This window comes from Lolium rigidum, chromosome 4 (assembly GCF_022539505.1).
Source record: "Lolium rigidum isolate FL_2022 chromosome 4, APGP_CSIRO_Lrig_0.1, whole genome shotgun sequence".
NCBI lineage: Eukaryota > Viridiplantae > Streptophyta > Magnoliopsida > Poales > Poaceae > Lolium > Lolium rigidum.
Window position 1 is genome coordinate 243907646 of NC_061511.1, and position 26683 is coordinate 243934328.

Below are 26683 nucleotides of genomic sequence, written 5' to 3' on the forward strand. Positions count from 1 at the left end.
AAGGCTCGAAGGAGCCATCCTTTTATGGTACCTCGGTGCCATGATTATTGGAGGAGAACAAAGGCTAGCTCACGTTTTTATCTAAAAATCGGTAGAAATCACTTGCTTCCTAACTACTACTTCCTCCGGTCGTTTTTAATCGACGCGGATTGTACACTGCATGTACGTAGATTAGTTAACTGCTCGCGTCGATTATTACGGACCGGAGATAGTACTTGCCAACGGCTTACCCGTTCTACTTTTCATAGTATATAAGATTGTTCTTTTTCTTTAATGATACATAAAACTAGTTACTACACCATCTAGTCGATCAATGAAAAGTTTGGCATTATGTTATCTATTTTTTGGGCATCCAAACATGCACAGCAAGTAACATACTTCAAATAAGACAATAGTTCATACAACACAACCCATGTGTGACATACAATCAACTGGACCACAACTCTAACCAACAAGAAAACTACCCAACAATCCGAAGTAAAGCCGATGCACGCAAGCTTACGCAATCCCAGCCATCCTGGGACAGTTTGTTACATACAACATGAAATGCTACGTTAAGAAGCTCTTCCCAATCTCAAATCTCAGCACCTCTTGCATTGCAACGAGAGTAAATGAAGAAAGGAATCGAACAAGACTATTATATGATGGCTCCTTCTGCACTTGGGTCTTCCCTCTTGCACCAAGCGATGCATCAGGCTGCACAGCTACCTCCGACACTGCAATCTAGTCCTCCTCCTGGTTTTCCCTGAATAAAAAATAACAAAACATGATGGCTAGTTTTATAGCAGATTTAGTAGGAACAATAAATCTAGAGCAGGGTTTCAACAAAAACGGTGGAGATGATGTAGGCAAACAGAGTATTTATTCACAAATAAATTATCACAAAATTTCCAGCTATCAAGAATACAACATTATTACCCACATTTTAGAGATGTGCTCTTGTGTTTGTCAAGTTAGAAATAAGCATGTAGTAACAGGTAGTGTGTTGAAGCAACGCAAACTGAAACACTACTACGTTTAACAACCCGAAGCTAGCTATGTGGCTTCTAATTCCTTTCCCAAAACCTGAGTTTGTGCTACTTAAGTATAACTAGTACTACTACTATCTCTTTTTTCCTAATGATGAATTTCAAATTAACATGATTCAGTTTAGCAAGTATTTTAACACAATGGCCGAGTTAGCAAGTAGAGATACATGCATGCAAACAAGATATATATGCACAAATAAAGATCGTCGATGTAGGCTACTTTGTTTGGGCGCCGTCGAGTGGATCTCGAAAGTTGAGTCGGCATGTCCACGCTTAGGCGACAATTGGCCATTGGGCATAATAATAATAAATAATAAATAATATGACAGGAAAAAAATTATACATCCTATGACAGCCAATTTGGAGATTTAGGAACACAAATAACAACTAGCATTAGCATAAGTTCAACAACATAAGGTCGAGAAGTTCAAAACAAAAAATTTAACCCACATAGTTTCAACACAAATTAGGTGATATAGCACCAGCAAACACAAACAGTAAATTAACCAAGTTCAAATTCCTGAAGCAACAACGAAGGACATTCAATTCACAGGACAGCCAACTATGACCAAGCGAAGCACTCCTACAGATCATTCTCATCATACTCCAAAGCATCAGAGTTGTCCCCATCAACATCATTATTTTCACCACCATCAAGCTGAGATAGAGGACCATCAGAGATGTAGTGGGGGCGCTGGAGATGGAGGAGCAGAGCAGCACGTGAGGGGGAGGCGCAGGAGTGAAGCAGAGGAAGGAGGCTTACCGGAGGCGGAGGGGATGAAGAAGCTTGGCAGATGCAGCGGTGAACCTTGGTGGTGGCGGCAGCACAGCTTTCCTCTCTCTCCCGCTCAATTCTCTTCTGCACTGGTCGATTCCCTCTCTCTCCCCCTCGATTTGCCTTACCCCTTACTGAATTGGTTGTCGGATAATTCGTGTGCTCCAAATACAGTTCGACACCATGAACTGCACGGGACAAAAAAGCAATGAGAAATTTAAGGGACATTCTATGCCCTATAACTGCAACATACACCAGCAAAACTTTATAACAGTAGAACCATTTGTACATATATTAAAACCTTGAGACTTGATTCAATGAATTTCCTTGTTATGCTTTGATTCGAGGCAAAGAAAGAGAAAGTGGGTACTGAATTGTTTGTATACGCTTGTAATCAGCAAAACATGCACTGCAGATTTATTCGCGAGTGTTAATACACGAGAAGAATAATATAGCTGTCAATTTAATAACGAGGGCATTAGTACTTGTGAATTTCAGTATCACAACTCAAATTTTCAACTAACTTAAGCATGCATACATCTTAGGAATATTTGAGCTCGGTGGTCTAATCTAACACATAGAAACACCAACTGCGCAATTCAAACTAGCTCATGTATAAAGACAGAGGCATGACAAATGGAGTGAAATTAGCTGTATCATCTGCATCCAGTAAGGTCTCACATTTGGTAATTGGTAAAAAAAAATTAAAACATTCAAATTCAATAGGTGTGGCGAAATACTTTTGAGTAACCAGAAAAATTAACACATGTATAGCCATAATATATTTAGAACTCAACCACACAAAGTACATATATTTTAAATTTAACCATAGAGATAATTTAAAGACCAAGTGTATATTTTTTACCAGGCATTTTTACCGTCAAAAATATGCCAAGATCATCACTTTGTATTGAGCACAAGTTTATCTCCATTGCTCCAACAAACAGCAAGGCACATATTTAGCACAAGTTTTAGAATGTAACATGTCAAGCAGGAATACCGCACACAACTTATTAAGGATAGATAAATCATATGGAGCACCATATATAATCTGTTGTTAGTTCTGATAACAGAAACACCAGAGGGCCAGCCTATCAGCACTCTTCTAGGAGACGAATACTTTCAGTCAAAGCTATGTTTAAATTGAAGAAATGTTGCTGGAAGTTTGTTTCTTACTTTGCACTGAAACACTGACGTCGGAAGCTTCATTCTTGACTTAACCTGCATACCGCTCTTCAAGATCTTCACAAAATAATCAATAGTACTCTTGTAGGCTGAGTCACACATCATTCTTGACTTAGCCTTCAAGAAGGTGTGTTTTATCAATCCAAAACATATATGGCTGCATACATTAAGACAGGAACACAACTACTAATCAACACTTAGCATACAAATACTTATTTAATAATGACCACAATAAGTAGAATCTTCATAAATGTACAAAGAAAACCATCATCTTAGTTAACGCAAACTGAAACACTACTACGGTTAACAACCTGAAGCTAGCTGTGTGGCTTCTAATTCCTTTCCTGAAACCTGAGTTTGTGGTATTTAAGTATAACTAGTACTAATACTATCTCTTTTTGCCTAATGATGACTTTCAAATTAACATGATTCAGTTTAGCAAGTATTTTCACACCATGGCCAAATTTATCAAGTAGAGATACATGCATGCAAACAAGATATATATGCACAAACATAAAGATCACCGATGTAGGCTGCTTTGTTCAGACGTCGTCGAGTCGAGCTCGAAGAGTTGAGTCAACATGTCGACGCTTAGGCCGTTGGGCGTAATAATAATAAACAATATGACAGGAAACAATTATACATCCTATGACAACAAATTTGGAGATTTAGGAACACAAATAACAACTAGCATTAGCATAAGTTCGACAACATAAGGTCCAGAAGTTCGAAACAAAAATTTTACCCACATAGTTTAAACACAAATTAGATGATATAGCACCAGCAAACACAAACAGTAAATTAACCAAGTTCAAATTCGTGAAGCAACAATGAAGGCTATTCAATTCAAACGACAGCCAACTGTGAACTAGCCAAGCACTCCTACACTGCAATTTAGTCCTCCTCCTGGTTTTCCTTGAATAAAAAATAACAAAACATGATGGCCAGCTCTATAGCAGATTTAGTAGGAACAATAAATCTAGAGCAGGGTTTCAACAAAAAGGTGGAGATGAAGTAGGCAAACAGAGAATTTATTCACAAAGAAATTATCACAAAATTTCCTGCTATCAAGAATACAACATTATTTACCCATGTTTTAGAGATGTGCTCTTGTGTTTGTCCAGTTATAAATAAGCATGTAGTAACATGTAGTGTGTTGAAGCAACACAAACTGTAACATGTAGTGTGTTGAAGCAACACAAACTGAAACACCACTACGATTAACAACCTGAAGCCCACATAGTTTCAACACAAATTAGATGGTAAATTAACAACCTGAAGCCCACATAGTTTCAACACAAACTGATAACATAAACACCAGAGGGCCAGCAAACACAAATAGTAAATTAACCAAGTTCAAATTCCTGGAGCAACAACGAAGGCCATTCAATTCAAACGACAGCCAACTGTGAACTAGCCAAGCACTCCTACACATAATCGTCATCATAATCCAAAGCATCAGAGTTGTCCCCATCAACATCATTATCTTCACCACCATCAGGCTGAGATAGAGGACTATCAGAGATGCAGAGGGGCGCGCTGGAGATGGAGGAGCAAAGCGATGGGAGATGGTTGAGCAGAGCGGCACACGATAGGGAGGCGCAGGAGTGAAGCAGAGGAAGGAGGCTTACCGGAGGTGGAGGAGATGAAGAAGCTGGCAGCGGCGGCGGTGAAGCTTGGTGGTGGCGGAGGCTCAGCTTTCCTCTCTCCCCCGCTCGATTCGCTTCTGCAGTGGTCGATTCCCTCTCTCTCTCCCCCGCTCTATTTGCCTTACCCCTTACCCCTCACAGGTGCGCAGCAATTTCTCCAGTTCTCCCCCGATCCATTTCTACAGCATACACCAGCAAAACTTAATAATGGTAGAACCATTTTTACTTATATTAAAACCTTGAGACTTGATTCAATGAATTTGCTTGTTATGATTTGATTCGGGGCAAACAAAGACAAAGTAGGTACTGAATTGTTTGTATACGCTTGTAATCAGCAAAACATGCACTGCAGATCGCGAGTGTTAATACACGAGGACAATAATATAGCTGCCAATTAGGTACTTGTGAATTTCAGCATCACAACTCAAATTTCAACTAACTTAAGCATGCATACATCTTAGGAATATTTGAGCTCGATGGGACACCAACAGAGCAATTCAAACTAGCTCATGTATAAAGACAGAGGAAATGGAAGTATAACCAACATGACAAATGGAGAGAAATTAACTGTGTAAAACCTGCATCCAGTAAGGTTTCACATTTGGTAACTCGTAAAAGAACTTAAAACATTCAAATTCAATAGGTGTGGCGAAATACTTTTGAGTAACCAGAAAAATTAACATTATGTCTAGCCATAATATATTTAGAATAAACCAGAAAAGGTATTTTTAAAAATAAACCATAGAAATAATTTCAAGACCTAGTGTATATTTTTTTACCCCACCAAAAAAGTGCCAAGATCATCACTTTGTACTGAGCACGAGTTTATCTCCATTGCTCCAACCAACAATGAGGCGCATATTTAGCACAAGTTTTAGAACGTAACAGGTGAAGCAGGAATACCGCACACAGCTTATTAAGGATAGATAAATCATATGGAGCACCATATATAATATGTTGTTAGAAACACCAGAGGGCCAGACTATCAGCAGTCTTCTAGGAGAAGAATACTTGCAGTCAAAGCTATGTTCAAATTGAAGAAATGTTGCTGGAAGTTTAACTGCTTACTTGGCACTGAAACACTGATGTAAGAAGCTTCATTCTTGACTTAACCATGCATACCGCTCTTCAAGGTCTTCACAAAATAATCAATAGTACTCTTGTAGGCTGAATCACACATCATTCTTGACTTAGCCTTCAAGAAGTTGTGTTTTATCAGTCCAAAACATATATGGCTACATACATTAAGACAGGAATGCAATTACTAATCAATACTTAGCATACAAATACTTATTGAATAATGACCACAAGAAGGAGAATCTTCATAAATGTACAAAGAAAACCAGCATCTCAGTTCAGTATAAGGAAAAATAATATTTTCGGTGCATGCAAAGTAGCATGTGGCAATGGACACATTAAACCCAAGGGTTAAATCTGCAGACCAGCTGAAATATAATCTCACAAAGCCCCGACGAAGAGAACAGCTATCGAGAAGACCAAAGGTCCATTACCAAAACAAGGAGAAATTTATATTATTATTGAATAAAAGCACAATACTGAACAGTTGTTTTAATAGGGACCAAAACTCCACTACCAATAATTCATTTCCTTCCAAAGTAAACATGATGAAACAATAGGTCAAATCAGCTCCACATAGAACAGAAACATTGAAGACAGTGGATGATTTTTTTTTTTATGTTTCTGTCTTTAGATGTGTGTAAAATCGGCTAGATCATTCAAAGTTAACCAAATGAATAAGAGGGGGGCTAACACAATACATCTACAAAGAGTATAACAAAAAAAGTTACAATATTTAGCCGACTGAGAAATGCTCTCGCAGACAAGTTAATTTCATACCAGAAACTAGTAGTCTTATTCTTGAGATACCTAACTCAAAATCTGGGTTTCTTCTATTTACTCAAATCATGCATCTGTGATTTTCTAGGTTAAAACAGCACGATCTCAGCGATCAGCTATGATGTAGTACTCAAGTGATGTTCCAAATTTTATGCAGACTATATAATCCCTTGCATCATTTTTTTACCTTTTTTCTCCCTCAAACATATTGTAGTACCACCATGGAACATATTCCTTCATCGTCCATTTAACTTGTTGTAGCCCATGTAACCATCTGAAACAAGAACTTTGATAAATAACTTAAATGTGCATACATAGAGCACCATGTTTCTGTTTGAACTACTGTCCAATAAATAAGTTCGACCAAAACAGTAGGTTTTATTTGATACTTGATAGTCTAAATACTTGTCATGGAGAATTTTCAAGCAGAAAAAATAATTGCTACAAATCACTAGATGACCTTAACTAACAAGTACCACTTTATTAACCCTAAACATGAACCAAGATGAAAAAAAACAATATATGAATAAACAGAAAACTTGTGCAATACTTTCATATCCTAAAACAAAATATATACAATAATCATGAACTCAATTATGAACTTTTCAAGCATGGGATATGAGTAAAGAGGCTACTAGCATATGAGTAGTCAAACAACTATATATCCAACCTCAGAGAAAATTTGTCAAACTACAACAATATGATTTTAACAGAAATTTCATGGCTTACGTTGCCTAAAGAAGAGATCAACATCTTAATATGTTCAAATCTTAGAAAATAAATAGCCCGCATAACCAGAAACCAATAGTCAAGGTCCTTTGGAGAGAAAATCCGACCTTTCGGTGGCAATGTCGTCAAGGTCCTTGGGGGCGAGCTCCTGCAGCTCGTGGATGCCTCCTGCACCCGTCCTTGAGATACGACAGAGAGGAAAGACACTACAATGTTGAAATTAATATTAAAACTTATGTTACAGGAAAAAAAATAGCTCCCTAAACAGCAAACAAAATCCAAAAAGAGTATGCATTTTCTATACATGTACTGCCTATGCAGTATGCACACTCTGCAACTAATTTGGATATCATCACAAATCTGCTTCCAAAAGATGGATTTCAAGATCCTACAATAGGAGATGAAATCTTTTTCAGCAAAATCGGTGCATTTGTACAGCTGGCTGCATGCACAATGTGAGGAGGCTAACAGTAATTTGTTTAAAAACATGGAAAAACTCATAACGGAAGGAAAGCAATAGCCAGCCACGAGTAATACACTACTAACTAATTGTAAATAGAAGCTTGGTACTATGAGTCCATGCCATTCACATGCTTCGTCTTGGTCTTTTTCTGCCAACAACAAACACGGTTGGAAGCTAATTGCAACTAGAAATTGTTGTTGACTTGGCTCTGTAGCATTTCCAACTGATCCAAACATTTCACTTTGTTCAATTCATTACACAAGAGACGGGCTGGGACTCAAACTCAAAAAAGAACTTATGCAGCAATTTGAAATCCTAAAATGAACACTCAAATTATAGAGTTAGGAGGCTACTGCTGCCTAGCATATGCGGATAGTCCAGCTACAATCCAACTTCGGAGACCAAAATATTATACTCTATAGACCAATCTGAACCATTACATGATTGCAGTCCTGCAGAAAATCTAGCTAGAACAGCTCTACAATTGTAGCAAGATTGTGTTTCTAAAGCTACGGGCGTCCTGCCAGATCACTTCATACTGCAATACAAGACTCTAAAGGAGGGGTGATAATTCTCACCGGTAGCATGGCAGCGGCTTGTTCACACAAGAGGAAATAAATGGGACGAAGCCCAGTGGCTGCTGCTGCAGAGGAGGATGTTGGGAAAGGAGAGTGCCACCACATCTGGTGGCCACCAGCACAAGGAACTTGGCGGCGGGGCAGCATGCAGCAGCCACCTTCAGCCATGCTTGTGACGCAGGAACGCGAGATTGACACAGTGACCTGAATCAATGCAATCAAGCGCGACAATGCCGGCGCACATGCCCGCCGTGCATCCGTGGTTGTTGGGCGCTACCTTTCGTCAGGACAGAGTGTGGCAATTAAGAAAACCATCTAGTACCTAGAAAATTAGTTCATATAACATTCTCAAATGTAACATGACAAAATTAATACAGATAGTGCTGAACATTTTTGAACGAGTTCATATGCAGCTCGGAAGATTGCAACAAGAGATACGGTAGCTGCAGAAGTGAGCTTGCAAAAGCTACATAACCATCACGGAAGTATCCATACATTAAGTCACATTCACGGATTTATCGTCTGAAATAAAATGTCTATTTCTATCCAAGCTAATATTGAAGCAAATAATTAAACCATGAAAACTTCTTAAGAAATATCAAACTTCAGTTTCAAGCTTGATCTGTTGGGGGAATAATATTTCAGGGAAGAAAAGACAATGGTCAGCCTCGTCTCTTATTTAGTAGTCATCAACTCATCTTATGAACAAAGTTATGCATCATTTCATTCTACGATGACTTTCCACCATTTATAGTTTCGCACAGTCCATGCTAGGAAACTAACTCGTACTGTTTAGCAGCCTGGCAAGTTACTACTTACTACAATTATCCTTTTCGAAAAAGATGTTACTACAATTATATAGGAGTGGGAGACCATTTCAGGAGAACATCATGCTTTAACAAAAGTCATCGTTCTACATGACATGTAAGAAAAATCCAAGCAGGCCACACACACCAAGAATAAACATACACATTGTGATGAACATATTCGAGAAAAAATGGACCTTTGGGTGGCGATGTCTACGATCTCCTGAATGGCAGCGTCAAGGTCGCCTCGATGGTCCTTGGGGGAACCATGAACCATCTTGACCTCCTGCGCGGTGGAAGCACCCATGGCCTCTCTGCCGTCAGTTCCTCATTGCACACAAGTGCTAAAGGCATCTAGTATCATCTAGAAATCATGATGTGGTACAACAGCTGAGATGACATATTTTTCAGCAAAACTGATCCAGCAGCTATACAAATGAGTGAGACAGTTGTACAAATGATTTTTACCTGCTCTTGTGGAGCTGAGACAGTTGCAACAGAAGCAACCCATGCTGGTGGCACTGCGGTTGTAGGTGAAGAAGCTCCTGTCACCCATTGAAGATGAGCCCAACCTGGTTGCGATTGTCTTAACGTTGCACCTGGGAAGATTGCATAGGCATAGATTAGTTCTAATTCTAAGACAAGTAAAATGCAACAGTCAACTAGCAGACATGCAAAGGATGGTAGGAAGTAATTCTTCCATCATCAAGAGGTAAACTAGCAGTATACTTAATGCATTCTACTCTGCATATACTACAGGCCATTCAGGAGAAATTTATTACATGTGTGCAGGAAAACCTTTGCAAGAACCAATATATACATGCACCTTTGCAGGATCCTACATATATATGCACCTCCTATGCATATATCAAAGAGTTGAAACCAACTTTTGAAATGAAGACTTGAGTTCTTTAATCTCGTGTTGTGTCATTTCACCTCTTGAAAAATGAAAACTCCATTCACTTAAGGAAAAAAGCTACGATTCCACCGGGGGATCAAGCACTCGCATCCTCCTGGTGGTAGGCCATTCGATGCGCCTAGATGTGTGGACCGCGTGCTTCTTGGCCCCAGACACCCGTCGCCCCTGCAAGTAAATTTCTCGCTACCTTATCTGTTCACATGGTCCCTCGAGAAAATTTCTGGCTCCACTTCATCCTTCGTCTCCACCGTTCACTCTGCTCCCCACTCAACCCTGTCCACTTTACCCCAAATCTCTCTATCTCCGCTTCTCTCCAACGAGCGCGGGGTGCACTATCTCTCTACTCTATCTGGCGAGGGCAGCCACAAAGGGGGCAGTCGGTAGCGGTGGACATGGCCGGCCGGCAGCGCCAGCCTTGGGCGGAGGGGCAGACGGCGAGAGAGGGGGCCAACCAGCGACGCTGGACGCAGGAGAAGTACGCAGCCAAACGGCAGCGGCAGCCAGGCTCGCGTCTTTGTAGCTTTTCCGCCCCACCGGTGGTGCTACAAGCGTTGTCAGCGTCTGCTACAAGCATTGCCGGTGTATGCTGCAAGCGGCGACAACATCTGCTACGTCCAGCCAGCGGCATTGGTACAAGCGGCGGCGACATCTGCTACGTCTAGCCTGCAGCGCTGCTACAAACGGCGGCAGTGTCTTCTACATCAGGCTGGCGGCGCTGCTACCTAAGGTTGGCAGCGCTGCTACAAGCGGCAGCGGCGTCTGCTACGTAAGGTTGGCAGCGCTGCTACAAGCGGCAGCGGCGTCTGCTACGTAAGGTTGGCAGCGCTGCTACAAGCGGCCGCAGCGTCCGCTACGTATGGCCGACGTTGCTGCTACAAGCGGCAACGGCATGTGCTACGTATGGCCAGCAGCACTTCTAAATGGCATCTGCTACCAAAGGCTGGTGGCACTGCTACTAACGGGCGGCATTCGGCCAGCAGCGTCTGCTACCAAAGGCTGGCAGCGCTGCTACTAGCGGCGGCGGCCAACCGGCGGCCATGCTACCTCAGGCTGGCGGTGCTGCTACAAGCAACGGCGGCGTCTGCTACGTCCGGCCGGCGGTGCTGCTACAAGCGGTGGCATCTGTCCAGCGGCGCCACTACAAGCATGGTCGTCGCCGGCGAGTTCTCTCCCCGGAGCCAGCCGAGAGGGACGTTGGGATAGGTGGTAGGAGTTGCAGGCTTGTTTCGTCGTTGTGCTTCCTTGTTCGCGTGCCCTGCTTTTCCCGTCACGGAGAGTGAAAACGAACAAGGAGGTGTTTGGACACGTGTCGATCGGTGGAGCCGGGGATCAGATGTTTTGATCCCCAGGGGACGCTCAACACGGCCCTTCACTTAAAGGCTGCAAATTATTGTATAGTTAACCATCGTTCCGGTACATCAATTAAGCAGATAACAACATAAAACAGCTTGCCTTTAATACAGCCATGAAATTTTCACATATTATTTCAGTAATCTTTGATGCAGTATGCTAGTTTACTTCTGCACTATGCAGTGTGTGTGGTTCTACCGGCAGATCTCATTAATTTGTTGGACATGTAGAATGGGTGTGTGCTTCTGCGATCCCATAGGGGTCGTCTCACAGATCCAGAACCATATCAATGTTCACAATCTGGCATGAAGGTAGCATTAATTCACATAGGTTCTATCCTAACATTTACATGCCCTACTAGTTAAAATACTTTGCTAGCATTTCATCAGATTAATGCAGCGCGATTGCAATTAGCTGACGGGAAATCTAGAATGAAACCGTTTTTCCTAAGTGGATATATTCCAAATCACTACATATGAGAGGAAAGCCGTGAATTTGAATCCATAAGGTGACCACGTTGACCAGAAGAGGTGAACATCAACAGCCTTTCATTCCATATCACCTATGTATGAACCCTAGAAATAGTCCCCAATTCGTTAGATCAATCAATCTGCCTCAAATCAGATCAGCCCTCGGAAAATACTACTCGGCCAAGAAACGATTTTTGAGTCTGATTGAATTGTGGATGAGGAGAGGATTAGGAATGGGGCTTTGGTTCAGCAGCATACCTGGACGTACGGAGACGTCCCGAAGCAGGGGACGGTGAAGGAGGGCTACATGGCAGGCTCACCCCGGCTACAGGCGCCGGTTGAGAGCTCCACCCGCACGGACGCGATGGAACCGAGCGGCACCGTGTCGCCTCGTCGCCTGCGTGCATCTCCCTACCAGCAGCCCCTCGGCCATGCACGCGACGCCGGCAGGAGAGCTCGAAGGAGGGTTGGGGCTGGGCGGAGAAGAGGCGGCGGCGCAGGTATGAGTTGGGTGGGGAGGAATGGAGAGAGCGGCGGCTGGGAGACGAGACGACTCGCCGGCGAGTTAAGCGGGACGCCAAACTCGTACAGTACGGTTAATCAATGAGGCTCGAGTGATACGGGAGGCTGTGCGTGATTCGCTTCATGCGAAACGTCGGTTAATCAATGATCAAGCTAAGCTGGCCTCCACTCGCTAAAAAGAACGAAAATAGTCCATCGACTCGTCAAAAGGGATATGATGAGGCTGAAAATTTATTCGCAAATTTCTCTATACATTTTTTTGTTAATGAAAAATCATGCGTAGCTTAGTGCAAGATCCTACGCCCGATTTTTCTCATGCGTAGCTACCTTCACTTTTCTATGGTGACAAAATAGTTGTTCCCTCCCGTCTAAATTTTGATATATTTATATATTAAATCGCATCTTGATACATTTAAATAAATAGATAAAGTTGAGACATCTTAAATAATATTTATATACATGTAAAGTTAGATAAAATTAAGACAGGCCGACGGAGTAATATATATATTATTTCGTGCACAATGCATGAATCACTCCCTATGCATGCTTTAAATATAATTTATGATATAATATTGATATTGTGTATCCTTACTGTTGTATATCCCACCACACGGAGATGCTACAGTACTTCCACCGACGGCAAACGTGATGCATACACATATAGGGCTAGAGGCAATTCGTCATGTGCGATAACTCGGATCTTAGAGCTTCTAGATAGTCTATTTCTAATCTTGTTTAATTTTACTGATGCATCAAGAGTTATTATACTAGAATGGTAAATTATGCATACAAAGATTATTGGGTAAAGTTATCTCCAACACAATCCATTTGGTTTTCGATCTTCGTGGACAAAAACAACGCGCCCCAACGGGACAACCCATTTTGTGGTTTTGGGTTTGTTAGTTCTTTTTTGTCCACGTAACCCAACCCTGACCCAAATCTAAGATGGACTTGAGTCGTGGCCACATGTCCATTTGTCCACCAACCTCCCACACACTACTTTGTCACTCCTCTTACTCACCCTAATCTGGACCAAGGGTACCTCACCGATGTCGGACGTGCCTCCGCTCTCCACCAACAACGTCTCCTCCCTTGACGAGCGTCGTCGGCCATGACTACCCTCGTCTGCCGCCGCAACCTCCACTGTCCACCACCACCGTCTCCTCCTTTTACAAGCGTGTTCTCTATGACAGTGACATGCTACGTTCAGGATGGGTAGCGCACACGACTCTTGGCCAACGTCATACTCCCTGCCGCCACCAACCACCGTCGGCATGACTATCTCACTTGGATCCGCACCTGGGACCGGTTGCGGTTGTCGTCATCGTCTCCATGGGCTAGGTCCTCTCCCCATGGAGAGGGATCTCCAATGGGCGTGAGCCTACGGGTCCTCGAGGGCCATGGGCAGATGGCCGCCGCCACGCTCGCCATGCTACGTGACTCCCTTGGCGTGCTGTGAAAACTCGAGGCCGTCCTTGGGCAGGATTGAGAAATCCCGGGAGAGGTTCGCTCGTGCGTCGAGGTCGTCCTCGGGCAGGAACTCTAGGCGCCTCCCTCCCATCTACTCTGGTGGTACCCCTGTTATCGCCCTCTGCACTCTAGTTGTTGTTCGCCGCCTTTCTCCACGTATGGCCGTGAGGCGAGGCTAGGAGGAGGGAGTGAAATCGTCAGGAATGTGGCGTGCTCTTAGCGGCGGCGGCTCCATCCGGAGCTTCTGCAGTGGCGGTGCGGGCTCGGCCCAGTCCTGGCTGTGGGAGGATGGATTCGCGGCGCTTGGGTGACGTCCACAGCGGCAGGTCTGTGCAGCGGCGGCGTCGCTCGTGAGGAGGACGCCGGGAGTGGGATGGGGCTCTAGGCATGCCGTGCTTGTTGTTCGCGCTTGTAGTTCTAGCTTCCTTGTTAGTATTTTTTGGGTGTTTTGTTGACGTTATTAATTTAAAGGTTGAGGTTGGACATTTTGGCCTTTTATAAATAAAAAAATCCGGTGGAGGCCTTGTAATGTGTTGTTTATCTTAATTTGCACCACGTTTGTAATGGTAGCTTGCACATGAAGTCGAATTAATCGTGGGTTTTTATTTTCTTTTAGTGAATTCAATTGCTTATTATATTGTTTCTTGTAGTAGACAAAAAGAGGGCGGTCAATTAAGTGTTGTGGCAACAAGTTTGGTTGGTTCGAAATTGAAGAAGGGGAGAAAACGAGTAGCCGCCCGCGCTTTCTTCAATTTGATAACTCAGCGCAAGAGTATTAATTGTGCGGAATAATTAAAAGAAGGTGTGAGAGAAAAAGGACGCGGAGTGGTGCGAAATTAAAGAGAGTGCGCGCGGGAGCCTAGGAGGAGTTCCCCTCGGTATAAAAAAAAATGCACGCATCACTGGGAAAAGAAGAGCGGGAGTAGTAGCTAGATTCCATGCATGTTAATTAAGTAATTCTGAGTAGTACCGTGTAGAGAAATTATCACTACAGGTAGGAAGAAAGTCCTAGTAGTAGTAGTAGGGCGAGGAAATTAAGTGGGATATATAGAAGCGATCTGGAAAATACAGTAGGCGAGGCGATGTTTAATTCCCGATGTTTAATATTTTGATACTAAGATGCACGCGCGTAGGAAGAGATGATTTGTGCGTGTGCACCTGAATCGATGCATGCATGGACCGGAACCGGCGGGGCGGATAGTTGACCGATACTATACGCGAGCGAGGGAGGGACATCGATTGACTTGTTCAATCTGAATATGAATGTTGTTCTTTATTATTTATTGTTTACCTAAGATTATTTGCCTAGCCCAAAAATCAAAAATATTGGTGCTGGAGTAAAAAAAATATTTAACTAAGTAACTGCTCACGGAAGTTACTCCTAAATTAACTGCTCACGGAAGTTAGCGAAATAAGCTCCCGAGACATGCAGCCTTCTCGATCTTATTTCAATTTTGGATCGCAATTTTCAATAAGTTGGCCAGTCTGGTACAAGATCTCGTACATCCAACACAAGGCACTCGTCGAGCAAAAGCAAAACGGCCGTTGTCTCGTCTTCCTCATTTGGACGTGTCGGCGTTCTCTTCTCGCCTTGCCGTCGATGGCCAATAATGAAGGTGTCTCGCTTAAACCATTAACTTGTTAGACGAGCGGGGGCGGCCTGTCGCCTTGTCGGCGCATGCATGGCATGGTGGCGTTGTCTGTCATGCTGGTGTCGAAATTGAGTCCTTGTCTTCACTCATTGGTACCCTGTCATAGAATGAACAAATCGTCGAAAAAACATATGTGCGGGTGGAGTGGCTTGGCCTCGCCGTTTGCTAGGCCGATGGTAATTAAAGGGGAACCATATATATTGTTGGCATGGTTGTGCTGGGCGGGAGGTGATGGTGGGGTGGGGGGAGGGCACTTGGATGTCATGAGACGTGGCGACATGGCTTGATGACGATGGTGTATGTTGCATTTAAAACACAACATTCCACCTTGAATATCCATCGATGTCAAGGAATAAATCCGTGCGCCAATTGAATTTAAATGCGATTGTACACCGCGCCAACATGCGTGGTCCAACCAAGGTCCGAGATAGCCGCCGCTAGGAAATCTCGCATCCTCAACACCACCCCACGGACCATAGAGGGCGTTTCGTCCGTCTCGCTAGGATGCAGTGATGATGCGGAACGCAGTGGTCGAGAGAAAGATGGAGCACGAGGTAGTTAACGGGTCAACAAAAAGTTGTAGCGAAGCCAACGATGTCTCGACTTGGGCCCCGACAAGCAAGGAATAAGCTAGCTGCACCGTCATGGGGTAGCGACGATGATGACAAGAGTACTGTGACACCAGTCGGGCAGCCAAAATGTACCCGTCGGCGCTAGTGCCAATTAATCTACCATTGGTTGGATTCTTCTAGACCACCTTACCTCCCTAGAATGTACGGTACCTATATTATGGAGAATGACCGCCATAATGAGTTGGAGAGATGTATGACCCCATATTGTACGCTTGGAAGCTAGGCAGTTTTGCATAGACCCAGGCAATATGAATGTACAACGTACCAAAGTCTCCCGAGAGGTGATTGGCAATCTTGGAGTCCTACATGGAAAAGCAAGACGGTGCCATTGTGTTCGTCAATGAGCAGAAAAGCTAGCTAGCTAGGTAGCTAATTTGTTTTGCGGTGAAGCTTGTACATGCCGTAAGTCGGAGAGCGTACATACATGGCATCAGCTATGTAGTGTACATGATGCATGCATGTGCACGTGAGGTCCTACGTTGCTGTTGGGTCGATGGATTACGTAGTACTGTGGGTGCATCGTAGAACAAAATAAAAGGAGAAAAGGCGGCCGGCCGGGGCAGGTGGAGCGATCGATCGCGGGCCGGGTGCGTCTCACGTACGCGCGAGACGTTTCGTTCGGTGACTTCGGTCCCACCGCGCGCGCGCTTAATTACCACGGATCTCGGAACGAATCCCTCGAGCAAATAAATCTACTCCCTCCGTCCCAGTTCATAGGGCTTGCGCATGTCCCTAGGTCGTAAATTTGATAATGATAATACAAGATATATATTACAAAATATATATCATTAGAAAGCTCATGTGTTCTACTTTCTAATGATATAATTTTTATGTTGTACAATTAATATTATGTTGATCAAATTGAGAATCTAGGGATACGCGTAAGCCCTATGAACTGGGACAGAGGTAGTACGTTTGATCCTAATTGGTTTGGCTGAGCTGGTTTCACATCATGCATGCACCTCAATCGATGGATGGATCCGTTTGGCTGAACCGGCGGGTCGGACCACGCGCGCGAGGGGCTGCGGAAGAAAAGGAGATCGATCGACGTACCAACGGGAATTAAGCCGTACGTCACCTTCTCTGACGTACCAACGGGAATTAAGCCTCAGCTCCGCCTCCGTCTGCCCAACTTAATTCGATCGCCAATTCCAAGGGCGTGCAGCTGACTGGAGTTCAACGTCGTCAACAAAACTAGCACTACTAACCAGGTCACGTTCTTAATTCGCCAGCATACTAAAGAGGGCCGTGGTCACGTTCTCTTTATTGCTTGACCAGGTCGGTCCAGTCAAAGGCCAATAGTTTGGGCCAACAAGATTCGCAAAACCCAAGTCCGATCAGCCCGTGCCCCGTGACTAGCTCACTCCAAACGGTGACCCAATGGCCGCCGGTTCCACCGCGCACTCGCCGCCGGCGATGGACCGGCGAGTCCAGCGGCTGGCTCGCCGCGTCTCCATCGCGCTCGCCGCCGCGGCCACGCTCTGCCTCGCATACCTCTTCCGCCACACCTCCTGCTTCCCCGCGCCTGAGCCACTCACCCTCTCCCTCGCCCCCTTCCCGCGCACCTCTGCGCGACGCCGCCGCGCGCCGCGTCCTCCCGCCAGACCGCCGGCTCGCGAAGCTCCGCTCCTCCTCCCGCTGGCGCCGCCGCTCCGCCTCGCTGGCCACCTCCATCTTCCCCCCCGCTCCGCCGCCTCGGCCTCCTCGCCGGCTCCTCCCGCGTCCTCTGCCTCGACGCCGTCGACGCGCTCAACGCCGCGGGAGTCACCGCCGTAACGGGGATCGACCTCGTTGACTTCCCGCCGCTGGTTCGTCGCGCCGACCCCCACCGCCTCCCCTTCCCCGACGGCGCCTTCGACCTCGTCTTCTCCGACGACCCGGCGGGGTTCTCCGGCGCGCTCTTCCCGTCCCGCCTCGCCGCCGAGGCCGAGCGCTCCGTTCGTCTAGGCGGCGCCATCGCGCTCGCTTTAGAGCAAGAACAATAGCAAAAGCAGCAGCTGGCTATATGTACCATGACACGTCACATATAGCCATTATAGAGTATGTAGTTATACAATAAGTTGGCTACAACTCTGTCTTTGTCCAATATTTAACTCTTACGGTTCTAGATTGGTGTGCTTCAATGCAAGACACAGGGAACACGCATTCACTGCATGCAGCCAGCCTAGCGCCATGCATCAGGCTGTACACCGGCTATTCTTCTCTCGTTTCCTGCGCTATCGTCGACGCTTGATGGAGCGCTCGCTCCCTTCTCTCTCCTCCTTTCTCTCACCTCCAACTAGGATTTTGCTGATGTGTATTTCTTTATAGCCTGCTGAGTAGGACTTATTGTACTTGCTCTTAGACCGGCAGCTGGACACCGCCGCCGTCGCCGCGCTCTTCAAGAGCTCGCGCGTCGTGGATACCAGGGCTGTCACCTTGGATGGCTCCCAGGTTAGGTTGCTAATCTTGCAGACCAATGGCACCACCTTGAACCCGCCGCACTGATAGCTTAGCTTCCATTTCATGTACTCTCAAGTTATTTTCATGCCCTATGTTGTTGTTCTCTTAGATCATTTGCTAGATCAGACAGAGTTGTAAAAAGAAACAAACAGTTCTAAGAAAGCATGGTACTACAAAATGTTAATTTGGGCACGGAGACAAACATATGGTGTACTGTAAAAAGAAACAAAAGTATTGGCACCTATGTGTGTGCTTTCATAGTGCTTTCGTTTACTTGTTAAATGAGTTCCAAGCCTTAACAGGTTCTTCAGAGGCTTATTAGCTGTGTGGTGGTGGTAAGGGCATCTCCAACGGGGCGACCCATCCCGCGCCCGCGCGTCCGGATGGGTCCAGCCGGACAAAAACCCGGCCCAACGCGGGGACGCACCGCAAAAGCGGACGGCCGCGGCGTCCGGAGCGACGCAAACCCGGCCCAAATCTGGGCCGGGTTTGCGTGGCCGCGGATGGCACGCGGCGTCCTCGCGTGTCCGCCCTGTCCGCGTGGCTGGCCCACTCGTCGGTGCCCCGGTCCTATTAAATGTGGACTGGGGAAGGGGGCTGTCCCTATCCGGTCCCCGCTTTCCCTCCGGCCGCACGCGCGGGCTCGGAGCTTCCGCGCCGCCATGGCCCCGAAGCGCGAGTTCTCGCCATCCGCCAACGACCACGAGGCCGGCGCGGCCGGCCGGTCGCGCCGGCGCCGTTCGCCATGGGGCCGCCGGCGACGCCCGAGCGCGACCGGATCTACGTCACCGTAGCGGTGGCGCGGATGTTACGGGACGCCGGCGTCCCAATGCCGTGGGGGGACGTGCACCTCCCCACGGGCGGCACCTGAGCCCGGATCGGGTTCCGGTGCCGCCCATCCCGGCGTCGAGCCGCGCCCGCTACGCCGAGGTCCGGAGGCGCCGCGCTCGGCTGCCGGCGGACCTCCGGCGAGGACCCCGCGTGCGGCGACGCAAGTCCCAGCCGGGACTTGTGGTTCGAGGTGGAGCACGATGCGCGGCGGCGCACGTGCTTCACATCCGCGACGAGCGCGGCCTCGCGCGCGGCCGAGCACAGGCTGCTAGGCGGGCCGGCCGCCGCCCGGCGGCCTCTACATCAACGAGGCCGCGCCCCGGCCCCGGCCCCGGCGCGCCGCAGCCGCGGCCGCGGCCCCGGGAGGAGGAGAACGACCCGGAGGCGCGGCGGCGCGCTCGCGGCGTCCCGCGAGCAGCGAGGACCTCGACGAGCTGGCCAAATGGCCGCTCCTCGCCGAGCAGCTGCGCACCTCCCGCGGCCGGAGGCGGCCGGGAAGGCCCGGGGAGGACGCCCGGGCGGACGCGTGGGCCTTCCTCCAGGCGCGCGCCGTCGGGGAGGAGGCCGCTACGCGTCGGGCGGCGCTCCGGGAGGAGGAGCGCCGGGCCGCGCGCACGGCGGAGGAGGAGCGCTCGGCCACGCGGGCGGAGGAGCAGCTCCGACGGGGAGTCCGCGCGGAGGAGCACGGGCTGCGCGAGGCCGGCGAGCCCGCCGAGCGCGCACTCCGCACGGGAAAGGGCGCGGTGGGACCCCGGCCGGAGTCCCGGTGCCCTCCGGCGTGTCGAGCCGGAACGGCGCGTCGCCGCCGGGCGGCGTCGTCGTCATCGACGCCGACGATGACGAGTACTACTGGGGGTAGTGCTGCCGGCGGCCACCGCGAGCTCGCAAACCCTGGCTAGGGTTTGCTTTTTTTAGTTTAAAGCCATATATGGCTTTCTTTTGTGTAAAATTTGCCCAAAATAGGGCTAAGTTTAATGACCAACTAGTTTAAATTTATGTTTTGTTCTTTTCCTTTTTATTTTCATTTCTGTTTTATTTTATTACCAATGCGGCTGCGTCCGCGCGTTGGGCGCAGCGTGCGACCCAAACGGACACGCGGACGCGGGCCGCTGTCCGGGTGTCCGTTCGGCCACGCAAACGGCCCAAAACGGACGGCCCAGCGCGTCCGTTTGGGTCGCGCGGTTGGAGATGCCCTAATGGCAGTTCACCGACCATGTCTATTTAGATGTTCTATTCAGATACACTTTATATTCGTACTTTGAAAGAGAAAATCGGCAGTTTTAATAACAAAATGCATCACATATGTATCATGTTGAACTATTGTTTGTTCCATTCTAGAAGCATTTTATGAGACGGACTGGTGACCTCATAGCCGATGTTACAAATGCTCATTGGAGACTCAACTACTCCTTTCTGACTGACTCATTATTAGTGAACCAATCACACTGTTGACATCATAGCTGAATGGGAGTTGATCGAGGGAAACTAAACCAAATAGAAAGTAGCTGATTTCCCTGGATGAGGTAAGGGCATCTCCAATGCGGAGACCCAAACCCAAAAACGGACACCACTTTCGTCCGTTTGGGTAAAAACGCGTCCCAACGCGCAGACCTAAATGCAAAACGGACTGTCCGTGAGGTCCGGCACGACCCAAAGCTGGCGTAAATATTGGAGCGATTTGGGTCGAGCGGTTCTGACGCGCGTCCGTCTGTCCGGCCGGACACGCGTTACAGCCCATTTGACGAGAGAGACAAAACCAACCCAATAGACCCCACATCATTCTCTCTCCTCGTCCTCCTTTCCCCATGAAAATTGTTGAGTACGGCCGCCGGAGATTGGCTCGCCTCGTGCCTTGCCGAGCGTCGCCTACTCATGGAGCAACCGTCGCCGCCGTCTCCCTTTTTTCACACCTGCCGGAAGTCGCCGGACGTCGAACGGCGGCGGACGGGGCCGCGCGCCGCGCGGCGGCTTGGAGCGCGCGGCGGCGTCCCACGGGCGTGCACGGGCGGGGGCGTGCGCGGGCGGGGGCGGGCGGGGCGGGCGAGGGCGGAGCTCCTCCGGCGGCGCCGGCCACGGGCGGAGACGTTCGCGGGCGGGGTAGGGGCGGCGCCGGCCACGCGAGCCATGGGCCTGGGCGGAGCTCGCCGCGAGCACGGGCGAGGGAACGGACGCCGGCCGCGCGAGCCACGCCGCCGTGGGCGGAGCTCGCCGCGACGGAGTGCGGGCACGGACGGGGACGAGCGGGGCGCCGCCGGCCGCGCGCGGGGACGGGCGGGCGCCGCCGGCCGTGTCGGTCACGGGCGGGGCCGGAGGCCGGCCGCGCGGGGACGGGCGGGCGCCGCCGGCCGTGTCGGTCGGGTCACGGGCGGGGCCGGAGCCGGCCGTGCGCGGGCGGAGGCGGCCGTCCCGCCACGGGTGGGGGCGGGGGCGGCGGGCACGGCCGGGGCGGGGGCGGCGGGCACGGCCGGGGGCGGGGCCGGAGCTGGCCGTGCGGCGCCACGGGCGGGGCGGAGCCGGCCGCATCTCGCCACGGCGGCGCCGCGAGCCGCGCCACGCCACGAGCACGGCCTCCTCCGGATGCTGCCCGCGCGCCCGGCCTCCTCCGGATGTTGTGCGCGCGCCCACATGGCCTCCTCCTGCTCTCCATGGCCTCCTCCGGCCAGGCCATGGCCGCCTCCGGCCGCTGCCCGCGCGCGCTGCCGTGAGCGCCGGCCGCGTTGTTGCGCTGTGGAACTAGTACAAGGAGAGAGAGATGATTGTTTTTTTATTTGGGTCTTGAGCTGCGTTGGGGACGGCCAGCTCCGCCCGATGTCCGTAGACCATCCGCGCGCATCCGCGTGTCCGCGCCGCGACCCAAACGACCCGAAACGGACGTCCGTTTGGGTCGCGCGGTTGGAGATGCCCTAAGTATACAACTACTCTATTTTTTATTGACTAGAAGGACCTGCTGATCCTTCGAAGTCACCTGACGAACACAATTTACAGTATTTCTTAGCAAAAACATAATACATCCCCCATAGTTTTTTTTAGAAGCAGTAGCAATTCATTTTTCATATTCACGAGATCTTTGTTTTGAATAGTATCACTCCGTTCCATAATATAACCCGGAACGGAGGTAGTAAGTAGTAATCCGAATAAGGACGATTTTGCAGATGACAGCTTGCCTGCGCCTTAAGTTCCCCCATAGCAGTGTCATATTACTAGATGGCTGCTAAAATGGATGGATCCACTCATCCACAAATATGGCAGTACAAAAATACGCCTTCTGAATCTAGCAATTATTCACGTGTCAATAACTAAGCAGGGGCAAACAGTAAAATAAATAGACTAGAGCTTGTCGAGAGTTGAAATTTCTTCACTCGGTTTGCCATGCAGTGAGTGCCGGCCCACACATATATATGGTAAGCATGTGCTATACTACCCTAGGGCAAGATGACAAGGCGGGAACTGTTTGTGAGTTGCGATCGATCGTGCAGCTGTCGGCCTCAGGAAACCTCACTTCGTGATCCGGACCTGCATGAATGAACGCAGCTGCCGGCCGAGCGTGCGGGTTTCGAGCTGTTCGCTGTCGTTAGGTAGCAGCGACGACGACGACCGGGATCAGTGGGCAGATCGGAATGTTCCCCGTCCAGCGTCGCAGTCGCACGAGCGGGCGATCTCTGTTCATGTACGTACAAGTCGTACGCACCGCATGCACGGCTGCAGTTCATATGTCGTGCCTTGGCGACCTGTGTCGATCGCTGGCTGGTCCTCGGGCCATCTTACATGATTTCATTTTAGCTACACACACCTGACCTACAAATAGTGGATGCAGACATGCAGTGCCAACAAAATGGCCACGCTGTAGTAAGCGATAGCGCCGATAGGACTAGTGCTATCTGTCACCTTGTCTGTCTGGGCACGTATCGAAGACAGACGAATCGTCAAACGTACAATTTGACCGTTTTCTAAAATTTCAAGATAAAATGGACCAGTCTAAAAATTTCACAATCGAATTCTTTTGCATGACGTCCGCCCTATGGAGCCATGGTTTTGCATAGCGCCATGGGTAAGACAACATTGTATCGGATATACTCTCTCCGTCTCCTAAGAAATATCTCAAATTTATCTAAATTCAGATACATCCCAATAAATTTAATGGGACCGAGGGAGTATATAGATCCATGCAAAACCAAAGTATTGTACTCACAACGCTGTGCAAATATGCAATGTAATCATAAGTAGCCATAACCATGACATGGTGGCTAAGGTGCCAAGTAGAAACCCACCTAAGTCCTGTGCTTTTAGCCTTTTTAGTGCAATTTTTAAAGTTCTTATTAAAAACGAAAATACGATATAAGTGAGGTTTAGGTGTGACACTACACGGAATGTGGACTAGCTGTAGTATACTCTACCTGACGACCTAGCCAAGTGCAGCTACGGAGCGAGAGTACTCCTGCACTGATCTATCTGGTCTTTCCGGTGCATGATCAGGAGAGACAATCAGCGAGGAACACGCGCCAACTAGCACAGGTTTCCTCCTACCATCCGTGCACCGGCGCTGGAGATACGGGGGAGCCATGTCCCCTACACTGCACGTGTGCGTTAACCCGGCAGCGCTGGCTCCCCCTGCCCCAGCTTCCATCAATTCGTATCAACATTTATACACTGCAGATGCATGGATCGTGCGTCCAACTTGCTGCATCGCACTGTTTGTATATACTCCACGACGCGCGGACTCCTGCTGTTATTAAGAGCATCTCCAACCGGGCGACCCAAACGGAAGCGCTGGGCCGTCCGTTTTGGATCGTTTGCGTGGCCGCCCGAACACGCGGACAGCGCCACGTGGTTCGTCTTCGTTGCGCGGCGCTGCGCCATCGCACGCGGCGCCCAACGCGGCGACCCAAAGAGACGCCACGTGGTTCGTCTTCGTTGAGCGCCGCGCACCCTGCAAGCCACATGGGCCAAGCTCTCCCTTGCCGCCCGGGCCAGGTTCCCGCGGACGAAGGAGGAGGAGCGCGCGGACTCGCGGTGGGTCGCCGACGACGAGACGCTCCGCGTCGCTGCCGAGGCGGCGGCAAAGAAGGCCGGTGACGCGGAGATGGGGAGGGCGGCCGCGGAGGGCCGGCACGAGACCGCGGACGGGCGGTACGAGGCCGCGGAGAAGGGGCGGCCGCCGCGGAGGAGCCCGTCGCCGAGGAGGACCTCGCGGCTGGCGAACATCAACGCCGCCATCGAGGAGCGTCTCGCCGACCTCACGCGCGTGACGAAGGAGCACGAGGGCATGCGGCGGGCCGGCCGCCGCCGCCAGGCGACCTCCTCGGCCAGAAGAACGAGCTGCTCGCTATGCGAGCAGCCTGTCACCTCATCCAGATGCCGTCGCCCGAGCGGCGCGCCCGGGAGGATGCTGAGTCGGCGGAGCGCGGCCGGCAAGAGCGCATGCGCCGGCGGCAGGAGAACCACGAGGCCCAGGCCCCCGCCCGCGTCCGCCTGGAGGCGCGCACCGCTGTGGAACGCGCCGCTCTGCAGGAGGTGGAGCTATGCGGGAAACGGATGATTCCGCCGCAGGAGGCGGAGCGCGAGCGCGGCCGAGGTGCGCGGACGGAAAGGAGGAGGATGATGGCCTCCGTCCAAGCTGCCGAAGCCCGCACCGCCCGCGCCGCCGCCGACGCGCCACCCAGCCCGTAAGCTGGAGTGGAATCCTCACGCGTACAGGCCGCCCGCGTCGAGTGAAATCCACGGCCCCGACGGCGAGCCGGCGAGGTGTCGCCAGCGAGCCGCCGGCCCCGTACGGTATTTAGGATAGAAGTAGTACCTACCCAAAAAATATGTAATGAATCTCTTTAATGAAAACTATTGTTTATGCCTATGACACGCGGGCCAGGGGCGGACAAGGGGCGGACGCGAGCGACCAGCCTTTCGCGTCCGCGGCCACGCAAACCCGGCCAAGATTTGGGCCGGGTTTGCGTCGATCCGGACGCCGCGGGCATCCGTTTTAGGGATGGGTCCGCGCGCTGGGCCAGATTTTTGTCCAGCTGGACCCATCCGGACGCGCGCTGGACCCATCCGGACGCGCGGGCGCGGGATGGATCGCCCGGTTGGAGATGCCCTAACATCAGCAGTGCAGATCGTGTCCGTTTCTTAGTGCGCCAAAGGTAGCTAGTGAACAAACGATTAGTAACTGGTTACATTTGCAGCTAAGGCTTTTTTCTCGACCTAGAATATCGAAAATCGGCTGGAAACCGAAAAATCTGTTACCTTCCCGAGGAATACAAAAACCGATAAAAAATGGCTGGATTTAAATTTAAACTCCAATGTGTGGTCAAATAGACGGCGTATGTTGTACTTGTCAGAAAGAAAAAGGGAACTGTGATTCGAGAGCGCCACCTGCTTTCGAGAGGCCGTGAGTTCAGGTACGTGTTGCAGTACAATAAACTTTTTTTTACCTATTTACTTGTGTTTTTTAAAAGAGAAAAGGTGGGGCGCGATCTGCCTCTCTTCCTCGGGAGAGTCTTACCATGCATTATACAAGTCACTGGTACTTGATGCTTGGAATTTTTTATTTTGTGTTTTGAATTAAAATTTTGTTTGAATAAACTCAGACGAAAAAATCTGAGATTTCGCGGTAACCGGATTTCTGGTGAAATCCAGCAAAAAACTGCCACAGAGAAAAAAAAAACCTTGCTTGCGGCTAGATAGCTACTTGAGAAGGCATCAATGCTGTTCTAAAATAAGTATCTCAACCTTTTGTAAATATAAATATATCTATTATAAAAATACATTTATATATATTAATATCCAGATAAAATTAAAACTTTCTCGACAGAAAATCAAGAGAGATGTGTACGGTTGGCTAAAACCACAGCAAGCGGGACAAGCAGTACACGCCGCTCATCACATCAGCTAGCTCTCCGCGATTTGCACAAAAATAATCCAAAAGTGGAAGAAAAGCACGGACTGACCCCCGAAACTATTTCACTCATCTAACCCTTTTGTGTGGCGCCCCTCTCATGGGCGCCACACATGCCCATGTGGCGCCCCTTCTCCCGGCGCCGCAAACCCATCCGACGTGGCCCGTCGACGCTGAGCTGGCTAGCCGATCCGACGTGGCAGACCATGTGGCGCCGCTCCTGCCGGCGCCACACATTGAAAGTGTGGCGCCCGTGGCAAGGAAAATAAAACTAAGAAACAAAAGTCCCGCTACAGTATCTCGAGCTTAACAACAGCAATACATCCACCGCCAAGACAACACCTGAAATACAGACTCTCCAAAAACGACGCCTCCAAGAAGGAAACAGTGCTCTAACACCGTCATCGTCCAATCAAAGATCTTAGGTTTTCACCCT

The 26683-nt window shown here is 49.2% G+C and overlaps 1 long non-coding RNA gene and 1 pseudogene across 6 annotated transcripts; one reads left to right on the forward strand and one right to left on the reverse strand.

The window, feature by feature from the left end:
- Window positions 1–367: 367 nt before the first annotated feature.
- On the reverse strand, window positions 368–12180 carry LOC124707426. 6 transcript variants are annotated; one of them, XR_007004857.1, is made up of 11 exons: window positions 12068–12180; window positions 9539–9669; window positions 9268–9434; window positions 8265–8586; window positions 7331–7429; window positions 6682–6768; window positions 5706–5832; window positions 4620–4816; window positions 2980–3145; window positions 1792–1991; window positions 368–745 (listed from the first exon to the last, which is right to left on the reverse strand). It is a non-coding gene; the product is annotated as an uncharacterized LOC124707426 (long non-coding RNA). The 6 variants fall into 6 exon arrangements; XR_007004856.1 differs by having other exon boundaries at window positions 2980–4527; XR_007004858.1 differs by having other exon boundaries at window positions 2980–4527; window positions 5706–5872.
- A 5285-nt stretch (window positions 12181–17465) lies between these two features.
- LOC124648514 lies at window positions 17466–18648 on the forward strand (annotated as a pseudogene).
- Window positions 18649–26683: the final 8035 nt, after the last annotated feature.